Source organism: Pleurodeles waltl, chromosome 6, assembly GCF_031143425.1.
Source record: "Pleurodeles waltl isolate 20211129_DDA chromosome 6, aPleWal1.hap1.20221129, whole genome shotgun sequence".
Classification (NCBI taxonomy): Eukaryota; Metazoa; Chordata; class Amphibia; order Caudata; family Salamandridae; genus Pleurodeles; species Pleurodeles waltl.
In genome coordinates, this window is record NC_090445.1 from 601,436,155 (window position 1) to 601,448,290 (window position 12,136).

The window sequence follows — 12,136 nt, forward strand, 5'->3', positions numbered from 1 at the left end:
TTTTAGCAGTTACTTACACTTGGAGTTTGTTATTAGCCAAAAATAGCACACATACTTAAAAGTGTACATTTTCCAAAGGAGTATGTCACCTTTGTGAATTAGGTGATTATATCTGGTATTGCTTCTGAGTGGTATCCACACCCTCTTGCAGCAAGTACATAAGGAATGGGTTCTGCCAGGAATCAATTGATTTTAATGGTAACAGTAGAACCCTGAGGTAGATATGTTTAGTTCACAGAGATTATTTCATGTTTAAGAAAAGGTATGTTTTGGGAGGGCTCAGAGCAAGAGGGTATGAGTAGCTACTCTTTGCCAGTTTTCCAAAAGCCTCAGTATGTTTATGTGTATGAGTAAGCTATTGCTGGCGGCTTGTTGACCCAATATTCCTTCAACCGCAGTTCACCTAAAATGTTGTTCAGTTTTAAAATGCCATTGCTGTTGTGGATGTTAAGATTGTCTTGTTGCTTTTTCCAGATCAAAGATTTAAGGTACTCCAAGGTTACTCCAAGGTTACACTTCTCGTTGGTAAACCAAACACTGTGCAGATAGGCCCAAATTAGATTTTTGCCACATCAATATGCAGCGTGGTGCCCCAGATGGGGAGGCCCATACATAATAGGTGGTTCTAGCTTAGCTCCAAATATCTAAGACAATCTTGTGCCTTTAAGGCTATAAACATGTTGTTTAATTTCTTTATTTGTTCTGCAAGTGGTTTGCGCAACTTATCATGGCTTTACACTGATTTTTAAACATTAATTTGGAGTGAAGCCAAATTCCGAGATATTGATATGAATTCGAAGTCACTATCTTTTGATCTTCTATCTGCTAAACAAACTTGGACTTAGAGTTGCCTAAGTTCATTATCATGGTGTATGCCATTTTTACCTAAAGTTCATCATTTTGTTATATTGCTGAAGCCCATTACAGGCCCTTTAGAGAACAATTGACACACTGTAGAAGTAGACATTACACTCCCAATTTAGGGGGAAAGAATTTTAGGTTTACTAATGGTGGAAAAAGATGGCTGTATACAAGTTAAAGAGAACAGGTGTAATGAAGCTGCCCTGTTCAAACCCTGATTGGTTGGGATTTTCTACCGTATTGTTGTCCCAATGCCCAGTTTAAATCTGACACAGGTGTCAGTATGAAGGAGTCGGATGGCAGTAAACAGTAGTTCGGGTATGGTCCAGGCCTCCAACTTTCTCAATATTGTTCCCTGGTTTACCTTATCAAAGGCAACACTGTAGTTTAGGAAGCACACATGTTTCTGGGCAATTGCCTTATTAGATAAAAAGGATGATGCTGGTAATATTGTCCAGACTTTCACATGCTTTTCTGAATGCCGTCTGACAGATAGGCACAATTTCGAGTGTATTTATCTAGTCTTCCAAACAAGGCAGCAACAGTTTGGTGAATACCTTTGCTTCAGAATTAAGTAGGGCTATTGATCTATAATTTTGGAGCATTTCAGTGGGCCCCTTTTTGTTAATGGGGGTTCAGAATTCAACCACACCAATTCGCTATAATAATTTCAGTAGTAAGAAATCCTTTTAGCACGGGATTGCACCATAATTCTGTATCGTGTTTAAAGACAGCTCGGGGGATTCCATTTGAGTCAAGTGTCCTATTACTTTTCATGACAGCCATGGTTTTGAGTATGTCAGATTTATACTTAGCCCAAATGTCTCATTGGCAATCATAGTGGAAATGTACTCCTGAGCATTTCTAAATGTACGAGCTACAGTCCCACACCCAATGGACACGTCAGTTATGTCTTGTTCATCATAAAGTTGTAATACATGTTTTTCCCATGTCTCCACATCAGTACTGTTTATTACAGGTTGAAAGTAATCTAATTGATGTACAAGACTCCATAAGGCCACTTTATCCACAGTATGGGCCTATTTACAGATGTTGTACCATCTCTGTGTCTCAAAGGCTGACTTTGTTTCCCAGAATGTCACTTTTTAGGCATGTTTCAGATTTGCTATGGTTACTCTACAATCTGCAATGCCATATTACTTGTCCCATTTTACTAATTTTTATATTTCCTTTAAAAAATGTTGGCATTCCACTGTGTAAACTCTTTCTGTCTGTTATACCGTTTGGTCTAATGAGGATAACTCATTCATCTATGGTTATATTTCAGCTGATAGTAGTCCACCAATGAAGCAACACTATTTTCCAAGCTTTAGTGGTAGGTATAACCCCATTCACATCAGTCATTGCTGTCAGCAACTCTTTTCCTAGAGTACATTTCCAGTGTTCATACTTTTCTTGAGTGGGAGTATTCATCTTAATCTGCACAAGCAGAAGTCTTCATTTTATGACTAAGAAAATTAATTACTTACCTGTAACTGTAGTCCTCCAGTATTGGAATCTTTCATAGATTCACATGCTTGAATCATTCCCCGTCGTCGAGATGGGAACCCCCGGTACAATTACACACGTAATAATGAAACATCAACACAAGGACCTTAGGCCTCTTTAATTTAATAGTCTATCACACTCATTTTAAGAAAAGGACCAAACTTGAGCATCCACCAATCACATTCTGATTGGTGAATGCTCAAGTTTTGTCACCACCCTCTAGAATCCTCCTGAGAGAAGCTCCAGCACCTCATATTTAAAGAGAGAGAGGTGAAAGTGAGCTTCTTCGGGGAGGCGGGTGGGTCGCATGTGAATCTATGAAAGATTCCAATACTGGAGAACTACAGTTACAGGTAAGTTACTAATTTTCTTACTCCAGTATTGGAACTTTCATAGATTCACATGCTTGAATCAGAGTAACGAGCAGTACTTATGCACATTGGAATATTGCAGCTATGTACGTCACAAAACGTTTGCATATATAATACATGTATATATATATATATATAGATATGTATATATATATATCTATATATATATATATATATATATATATATATATATCCATATGTAAAGCAATACTGTAAACAACATATCGTCTGTTCAACTCATCTTTACTTCTGTCCCTTTATCCCCCTTTTCCCTGTTTTTTTTTTTTTAAAGCATAGGATCCATATTGAACAGTAACAGGATATAAACAATGTGCATACCTTATCTAGGATGTAGGGATGAAATAGATGGCTCACCTTCACCTGAAGAGGTTCCTGAGGACTGCTTGACCCACTGCTACCTCTCCTTGCGATAGTGCTTCCAGGCAGTAATGTTGTGTAAATGTATGGCAGCTTTTCCATGCCGCTGCTCTACAGATGTCTTGTAGAGGAACCCCCGCAAACCGTGCTGCTGAGGAAGAAACTGCCCTTGTAGAGTGAGCACGGACTGATGAATGCAGTGGTTTGCCCGCTGCTTGATGGCAGAAACGAATGGCTGAGGATATCCATCTGGCTATACTCTGTTTGGAGAGCGGTTGACCTCGTCTGGGTGCACTGTAAGCTACGAACAATTGATTGGAGCGGCGGAAGGACTTAGTCCTATCCAGGTAGAATTTGACACATCTCTTAATGTCTAAGGAGTGTAACGCTCTTTCCGCAGGAGTAGATGGATGTGGAAAAAAAGTTTTATAAACTAAGGGCTTGTTCATGTGAAAATCCGAAGGGACCTTCAGTATGAAATGCGGGTTTGTGCGAAGTAGTAGTTTGTCTTGTGTGATCTGCAAAAACAGCTCCTGTATGGAGATGGCCTGAATCTCACTCACCCGTCTGGCTGATGTGAGAGCCACCAGTAAAGCAACTTTCCAAGAAAGGTATTCGATCGAAGCACGATGGATTGGTTCGAATGGATGCTTCATGAACTGTGCTAGAACAATATTCAGGTTCCACAAGGGGGGAGGAGGTCTGAATGGAGGAAAAACCCTGAAAAGTCATTTTAACAACTGTTTGATTAATCTAGAAGAATACAGTGAAAGTGAAGTGTCTGAACGTCTATATGCAGCTATTGCCACCAGATGCACCTTTATGGATGAGTGCGCCTGGACTGCTTGCGCTAAATGTAATTAGTAAGGCAATATTTGTTCCGGTGGTGAGGACAGTGGATCAATTTGTCGCTGGTGGCACCAGAAACAAAACCTTCACCACTTGCAAGAATAAGCCTTATTAGTGCTATCTGCTCTAGCTCTGGACAAAATGTCCCTACATTCCTGTGGGACATTCAGATGTGCAAACTCCCTGTGTTCAGGAGCCATGCTGACAATCTCATCGACTGAGGATCCGGATGCAATATTTGCCCTTTGTTCATCGTCAGCAAGTGTGGAGATGGTTTGAGCGGAATGTGAGGCTTCATTGAGAGAAGAAGAAGCTCTGAGAACCAGTGTGGGCGAGGCCAGTACGGAGCAATCAAAATCAGGGTGCACAGCTCTGTCTTCATTTTCGTGAGGACTCTTGGGATCAGTGGAATTGGAGGAAAGGCGTAAGCAAAGATGCCTGACCAAGCTATGGAAAACGCATTCCCCCAAGATCTCTTTTGGGGATGCCAGCTTGCGAAGTACTGGCATCTGGCGTTCCATTTGCTGGCGAACAGGTCGATTTTGGGCGTTCCCACTGAGCAAATATGTAGTCCACTGTGGACTGGTCTAGCTCCCATTTGTGGCAGCTCGGTCTTTGTCTGCTGAGTGAGTCCGCTATCTTGTTCACTATCCCCGGCAGATGCACCGCTGTGAGTCTGATGCCTTGCTGCGAGGCCCAATTCCAAATCTTTTGGGCTTCCTTGGAAAGGGTGAGAGACCTCGTGTCTCCTTGTTTGTTGAGGCAATGCATCGTAGTGGTGTTGTCTGTTCTTATGACTACGTCTGACCCCGCTATCTTTGGAAGAAAAGCCTGCAGAGCAAGATAAACTGCTCTGAGCTCGAGCAGGTTGATGTGCATTGACATCAATTCTAGTGGCCACTTGTCACTTATTTGAAGATCTTGCAAAACAGCTCCCCAGCCGTCCAGAGAGGCGTCGGTCGTGATAGTCCACGGAGCTGGACGATATAGGAAGGAAAGGCCCACAGACAAATGATGTTCTTGAGACCACCATGTCAGAGCTTTGACCATTGCTGGGGTTATGTTTATCCGATCTTCGAAACATCCCGAAACCTGGAGCCAGTGAAGATTGAGTTGCTCCTGTAGCGGTCGCATTTTCAGTCTGCAGAGGGGAACCAGAGGTATGCATGATGACATCATGCCCAACAGGGATTTGAAAAGGCGAACTGAAACTGCGTTTTTTCCCTGTATTGACTTCGCTAGAGCCAGTAACTTCTGTTGTCTCTCTACTGTGGGGCACGTCATGGTGTATTGAGTGTCCAGGTTTGCCCCTAAAAAGGTGATACTGCGTGATGGTAGAGGTTTGGACTTCTCCCAGTTGATGGTGAGGCCTATACTGTTGAGTAAGGAAACGCACCCTTTTGTTGATCTGTGCGCTCCTGCGTAGGTGTTTGCTTTTATCAGCCAATCGTCGAGGTATGGAAATATCTGGTGTTTTCTCCTCCTGGGGAAAGCTGCGATTGGCGCTAGACATTTGGTAAATATCCTGGGAGTTGACTTTAGGTCAAAAGGAAGGACACGAAATTGAAAATGGCCTCCGGCTACAATGAATCTCAGGTACTGTCTGTGGGCAGGGTGGATGGGAATGTGGAAATATGCGTCTTTTAGGTCTAGTGTAGACATGAAACCTCCCAGGTTCAATCGCAGAAGGACATCCTGTAGGCTTACCATGCGGAACAACTGCTCTTTTAAGTAGATGTTTAATTTCCTTAGGCTGAGGATCGGCCTCCATTTTTTCCACTTCTTGCAAATGAGGAAGACCCTGTAATAAAACCTCCTTCCTCGCTGTGACAGAGGTACTTTCTCTATAGTTCCTTTGAGGAGCATCTTGCTGATCTCCCTCTTGAGTTGTTATGGATACCTTGATGGCATGTTGCGAGGAGGATTGGAGGGAGGTATTTGGATAAATTCCAGAGTGTGGCCCTGTTTCACTAATTAGAGGACCCACTTGTCTGATGTGATGACTTGCCATTGTTTGAGAAACAGGGATATCTTTCCGCCTAGAACCAGTGGAGGAGGGTTGGATGCAGCCGGCGCCTTGGATGTATCAGGCTCTACAAGCCAAGTCTTTAGCAGGGCGAGTTGAGCGTCCCCTAGTGCCAGATCTACCATAATCTGCTTGTGGTGGTTGTCTTGTGGGTAGTATTGACGAAACTGCTGGAAGGAAGAAGGATAGGTTGAATATCTATATTGCTGATAGCCTCCTCTATATGAGGGCAGTCCACGTCCTCTAGCCCGAAAGGATGGCTTCCGAAACTGGAGAGTCCCTAGCGATCTTATAGTATCCGTGTCGGATTTGATAGATTGTAAGGCCTCATCAACATTTTTACCAAATAATGCTTGGTAATCAAAAGGTAGGTCTAAAATCTTATTCTGTATCTCAGGCCTGAATCATGTAGCCTTTAGCCAGCCTTGCCTCCTAAGTACAGCTGCACCTGCGAGCTGGCGAAATGCAGTTGTGGCTATGTACATCACACAGTCTATGAGCTCAGCTGAGGTGCTCTGACCTTCCTGTAATGTCTTCCTTGTCTCTGATCTTCCATCCTCTGGCAACTGGTCAATATGCGGGGCGATGTCTGCCCATAGCTGTCTGTCATACCTAGCTAACACAGCTAGCGAGTTAGCAGCTCTTATAACTAAGCTAGCCATCAAGGAGAACCTTTTCCCAATATTCTCCAGCCGTCTACCTTCTCTGTCTGGAGGTGCAGAAATAGGAGCAGACGGATTCTTGGACTTTCTCTGTGCTGCCTGGGCCACCACCGGGTCTGGATGAGGGTGACCAATTAGACATGCTGGGGCATCGTCTGGTGCCTTGTACTTTTTATCTAGCCCTGGTAGTACTGCTGTGACAGTAGCAGGGTTATGCATCACTTTCAGCCCTTCTTCCCATAAGTAGCTGACTATTGGAACAGAGCGCACAAATTTCTGAAACAGCTCTTTAAAATCATATAGGAAACAATCTGTTTGCTTGGAAGGCATTGGCAAGGCAAATCTTTTAGCTGCTCTCTCCAGGAGATTATGAAATCCCCCGATGTCATCTGGCGGTGATTCTACTTTTGACTGTGACGGAGATGACGGAGCATGAATAATGTATTCATCCCACTTGGAATGATTGTCAAGGAGCTCTCCTTCTGACATATCAGTGTCCGGAGGTAAGGTCATATCTGGCGCAGTAACATTTGTCAATGGTAATGAGGTCGGTCTCTGACATGGAGTAGTCACCCATGAGACTGGCGACGGCGGAGGTTGCTCCCCTTGAGGAGGAAAACACCTGCTACAATCAGCCAACATCGCCTGGAGGTCAGAGAGCAAAGAGGTTGGAATGTATGCTCCTTCCTGATATTGTTGGTCTCCTCCATGGTACTGAGGGTCATAGGTTTCCTCAAATTAGTCTTCGTCCTGATATTTGACGTTTAATTGAGAGGGGCTATGTGCTGGTCCAAATGGACCCTCATCATCTGACTCTTCATCCTCCTCTAACAAGTGAACCGGTATGAGGGGTCACCTTACTAGGAGAGGTGTGCTTTGGAATAAGTTTTTCTTGTTTTCTAGATTGTTTTTCCCTCATCGCCGGTGTCGTCGACGGTGCAGATATAATCTTCGTCGTTGGAGGAGTTGTCGCCGACCAAAGCATGGAGATCTCGATCGTCAACAGCCTTAACGAGGAGTCTACCGTCGACAAGGTCATCGATGATGGTAAAGCAGGCACCGTCGTTACATTCGTCAAGGATGAAGAAGTGTAGATCTTTGTCGACGATGACGTCGTCAACACTGCTCTCATCGACGGTGGGGTGCTCGTCGACGACGATGTCGTCGTCATAACTGTCGTCGACGGTGGAACAGTGAAAGTCGTCGTCGACGGTGAGGAAATACTCACCGATGGTCTCGTCGACGCTGAGTTTGTCATCAACTGCATATTCTTAGCTGCCAAAGTATATGAAGGCCTTTTGAACGGCAAAGATGGTGGTACAGAGGACGATTTCTTATGCCTCTCAGAACTGCTGGCATGACCTCTCTCCCCCTTTCCTGGAAGATTTATGAGGTGAAGTAGATGGGCTGCGGCCCTTGTAAGAACCTGTGGTAGTCTTTTTGTGGGCTTTTCTTGGTTGCTGTGAAGTAGATCTTGTGTCTGGTCTCGCCCTTTTTGATGACTTTTTGGATGTTGAAGAGTCATCACTAACCGAATCAGAGACTGGATTATCTCTGTACTTAAGCTTCTGCAGCCAAATTAATAATCTGCCTTCTCTATCTTTAAGAGTCTTAGAGGAAAAGGTACGACAAACCTTACGGTCCTTGGCTGAGTGGTCTGGATAGAGGCAGTATATGCAACCCTGATGAGGGTCATCAGAATGTAGTCTTTTCTTCCCACAAGTTTTAAAATTTCTGAATAAACCCTTCTTCTCCTTGTCAGACATGTTGTAGGTGTTAACCCCAATCAGTCAAAACAAGGTTAAGTAGAGAAAAATGGCTTCAGGGCAATCCAAAGGTGTGAAGAAAGAGCAGAGCTCTGAGGAGACTCCCTAGCACGACGTGCGGTAGAACATCTGAGGTGCTGGAGCTTCTCTCAGGAGGATTCTAGAGGGTGGTGTCGTCTGATTGGTGAATGCTCAAGTTTGGTCCTTTTCTTAAAATGACTGTGGTAGACTATTAAATTAAAGAGGCCTAAGGCCCTTGTGTTGATATGTTTCATCATTACTTGTGTAATTGTACACTCACCGACGGTCTCGTCGATGCTGAGTTTGTCGTCGACGGCACATTCTTAGCTGCCGAAGTATATGAAGGCCTTTTGAACGGCAAAGATGGTGGTACTAAGGACGATTTCTTATGCGTCTCAGAACTGCTGGCATGACCTCTCTTCCCTTTCCTGGAAGATTTATGAGGTGAAGTAGATGGGCTGCGGCCCTTGTAAGAACCTGTGGTAGTCTTTTTGTGGGCTTTTCTTGGTTGCTGTGAAGGAGATCTTGTGTCTGATCTCACCCTTTTTGATGACTTTTTGGGTGTTGAATAGTCATCACTAACCGAATCAGAGACTTGATTATCTCTGTATTTAAGCTTCTGCAGCCAAATTAATAATCTGCCTTCTCTATCCTTAAGAGTATTAGAGGAAAAGGTACGACAAACCTTTCAGTCCTTGGCTGAGTGGTCTGGATAGAGGCAGTATATGCAATTCTGATGAGGGTCTTCAGAATGTAGTCTTTTCTTACCACAAGTTTTACAATTTCTGAATAAACCCTTCTTCTCCTTGTCAGACATGTTGTAGGTGTTAACCCCAATTAGTCAAAACAAGGTTTAGTAGAGAAAAATGGCTTCAAAGCAATCCAAAGGTGTGAAGAGAGAGCAGAGCTCTGAGGAGACTCCCAAGCACGACGTGCGGTAGAAAATCTGAGGTGCTGGAGCTTCTCTCAGGAGGATTCTAGAGGGTGGTGTCATCTGATTGGTGGATCCTCAAGTTTGGTCCTTTTCTTAAAATGACTGTGATGGGCTACTAATTTAAAGAGGCCTAAGGCCCTTGTGTTGATATGTTTCATCATTACTTGTGTAATTGTACCGGAGGCTCCCATCTCGACGACGGGGAATGATTCAAGCATGTGAATCTACGAAAGTTCCAATACTGGAGTAAATTGTCTTAAATTGATCACTGTATGTAATATCGAAGTTAATACTAAACACTGTGGTACTATTTGAAAAAAATGGTCTATTCCCAAAGACTAGGCGTAACAAATGTATAATCCAAAATTATCAACTAGTTTCAGGCTGAGCAGGACTTGTTCGAAAAGTTTGGGCTAGAACCTTTTATTACTACTACCAGTTGTAGAGGCATGAAACAATATGGGACATATTTAAGAAAAGTGGCGCTGTTGCTCCCCTTAATGCCCCCCTAATGCTACCATGTGTACATTGTATTTAAAATACGGCCGGTAGTTAGGGGACAAGTGTCAGAATTTATGATGGCAATCCGGCGCTTTGTAGGATTAGCATCAAAACTTCTGATGCTAATCCTACAAAGCACCAAGATGGCTACTTTAAGCAATGGAAGCCTCCTTTTACTGCCAACGCCTGCTCTGAGCAGGTGTTGGAAGTGTCAAAAAAATGGAGCAAAGAAATCTCTCAGATATCTTTGTGCCATTTTCTTGGCCCCCTAATGGGGAACACCCCCTTTGCATACCTTATGCCTGACGCAGGCATAATGTAGCGCAAAGGGTTACAAAGTGGCACAATGCATGCATTGTGACACTCTGTAAATATGGTGCACCGTTTTTGCCCTTCTAACACCACATTAGCGTAAAAAAATGACACTAATGTGGCATTCAAATGGCGCTAGGGGCTCTTAAATATGCCCCCATATCTTGAATCTTACAGTGTTGCCGCAGTTGGATTATGACCAGATTTTGAAAAAGACACACCGGCGTGAGAACCTTGTTTAAATCACTTGTTACTATGATTATGTAATCAGGAAACTTCAGCTGTTAGTTATGTAAATGCTTTAGCAGTGCCTCCTGGTTGATTCTCTTTCTTACAGGATCAGGTGGAATACAAACATTATATAGAAGGATTACCGCTTTTTCCCGTGATGGAATGCAATGTCAGTTGCTAAAATACAAGTGGAGACAATCTCTATTACCGAACACCTAGGGCCCGATTTTGAGTTTGGCGGACAGAAAACTGCCTGCCAAACTCCTGATAGGGTGGCCACCACCTGCATGGTGTCCTCCCCTCTGGAGTTATTAAGAGTTTCTCGCTGGTTTCCGCCCACTGGTCTAGCGGGAAACAGGCCACAGCCTTGTCTCCGGCTAGTAGTAGAACCAGTGGCAATGCTGTAGCATGTAAGGTGCACCAGAACCCTCGCAATGTTCACAATCTGCAAAGCAAATAGTGAACATTGCGAGAGTCAGTGCTTGTTGTTTCCGGTGCTGAGCACCGGCACTTATTTTTGAGGGCCGGGGCATATTTTTCTGCCTTAAGCATTTGCTGCGAGCAAAAGACACATCTGGGGAGGACGGAGGAAGGAAAAAACGAAAAAGCGTCACAAAGGGAGAAAGTAGAAAGCTGCAAGAGTGAGCTGAAGGGGCAGGGAGTGGCTGTAAATGGATTGAAGAGGCCCGAGACGGCTTCAGAATTACGCTGCCTCAGTATTCCGTGTTCATACATTTAATTGCAACAGCCAGGTACTTAACCTTTTAGGTGCGGGTGTCGGCCACACTCCCTCCCTGGTGCGGGTCACAACCAGTGGCCGACACCAGGGAGGGGGTTAAAAATCCCCTGGTGCAATGCACCAGAGGATTTTTTGACTTGGTGTGTACCTGGGCTTCTAACAACGCCCATCACTACCACTCGTTCGTGGGCTTGCCCTTCAAAAATCCTTTGATTACATTGGTAAATGGTTTACCTTTGTCCTTCCTTGGGGAGGTTTTGTTACCGCCTTGGCCATCGCCCCTGGTACATGGCTAATTGCACTTTTGCTGTTACGTTTAACTGCAAGCAAACTTCTTTCCTTTTGTGTATCTCTTCACCTGATGCTCATGGTGGCCGTAGCGCTGTGAATCGGCTCTCTTATGTGAAACTGTTTAACTTTCAATTTTCAATTTATGTGGAAAGAAAAGTTGGGTTAGGAGTTTATAACGCTAATAGCTCTAACTCCAGCAGATGCGAGACCCATTGCATTGTAATGCTTGTTTTTCTTTTGTGTGTTGGTTTATATTGGTGAACAATTACACCGCACTCCATGAGGACCGTGATCAAGACTCCTTGGTGAGTCGAAACGCGTTGGTGGTTATTGACTGCAATAAAATACACGTCTATTTGTACCTCGTGGAGTGCGGTGAAATTTTTCGGCATTACATAATTTCGAGATTGGTCTTCTCTGTCACTGGGCACCGGCAGTGGAGTGCGTCGCCCAGCAACCCTTCAACCACTTAGGGGGTCATTCTGACCCTGGCGGCCGGTGGCCGCCAGGGCCACCGACCACGGGAGCACCGCCAACAGGCTGGCGGTGCTCCCGAGGGCATTCTGACCGCGGCGGTTCAGCCGCGGTCAGAAAGGGTAAACCGGCGGTCTCCCGCCGGTTTACCACTGCCCGTTGGAATCCTCGAAGGCGGCGCAGCTTGCTGCGCCGCCGAGGGGATTCTGAC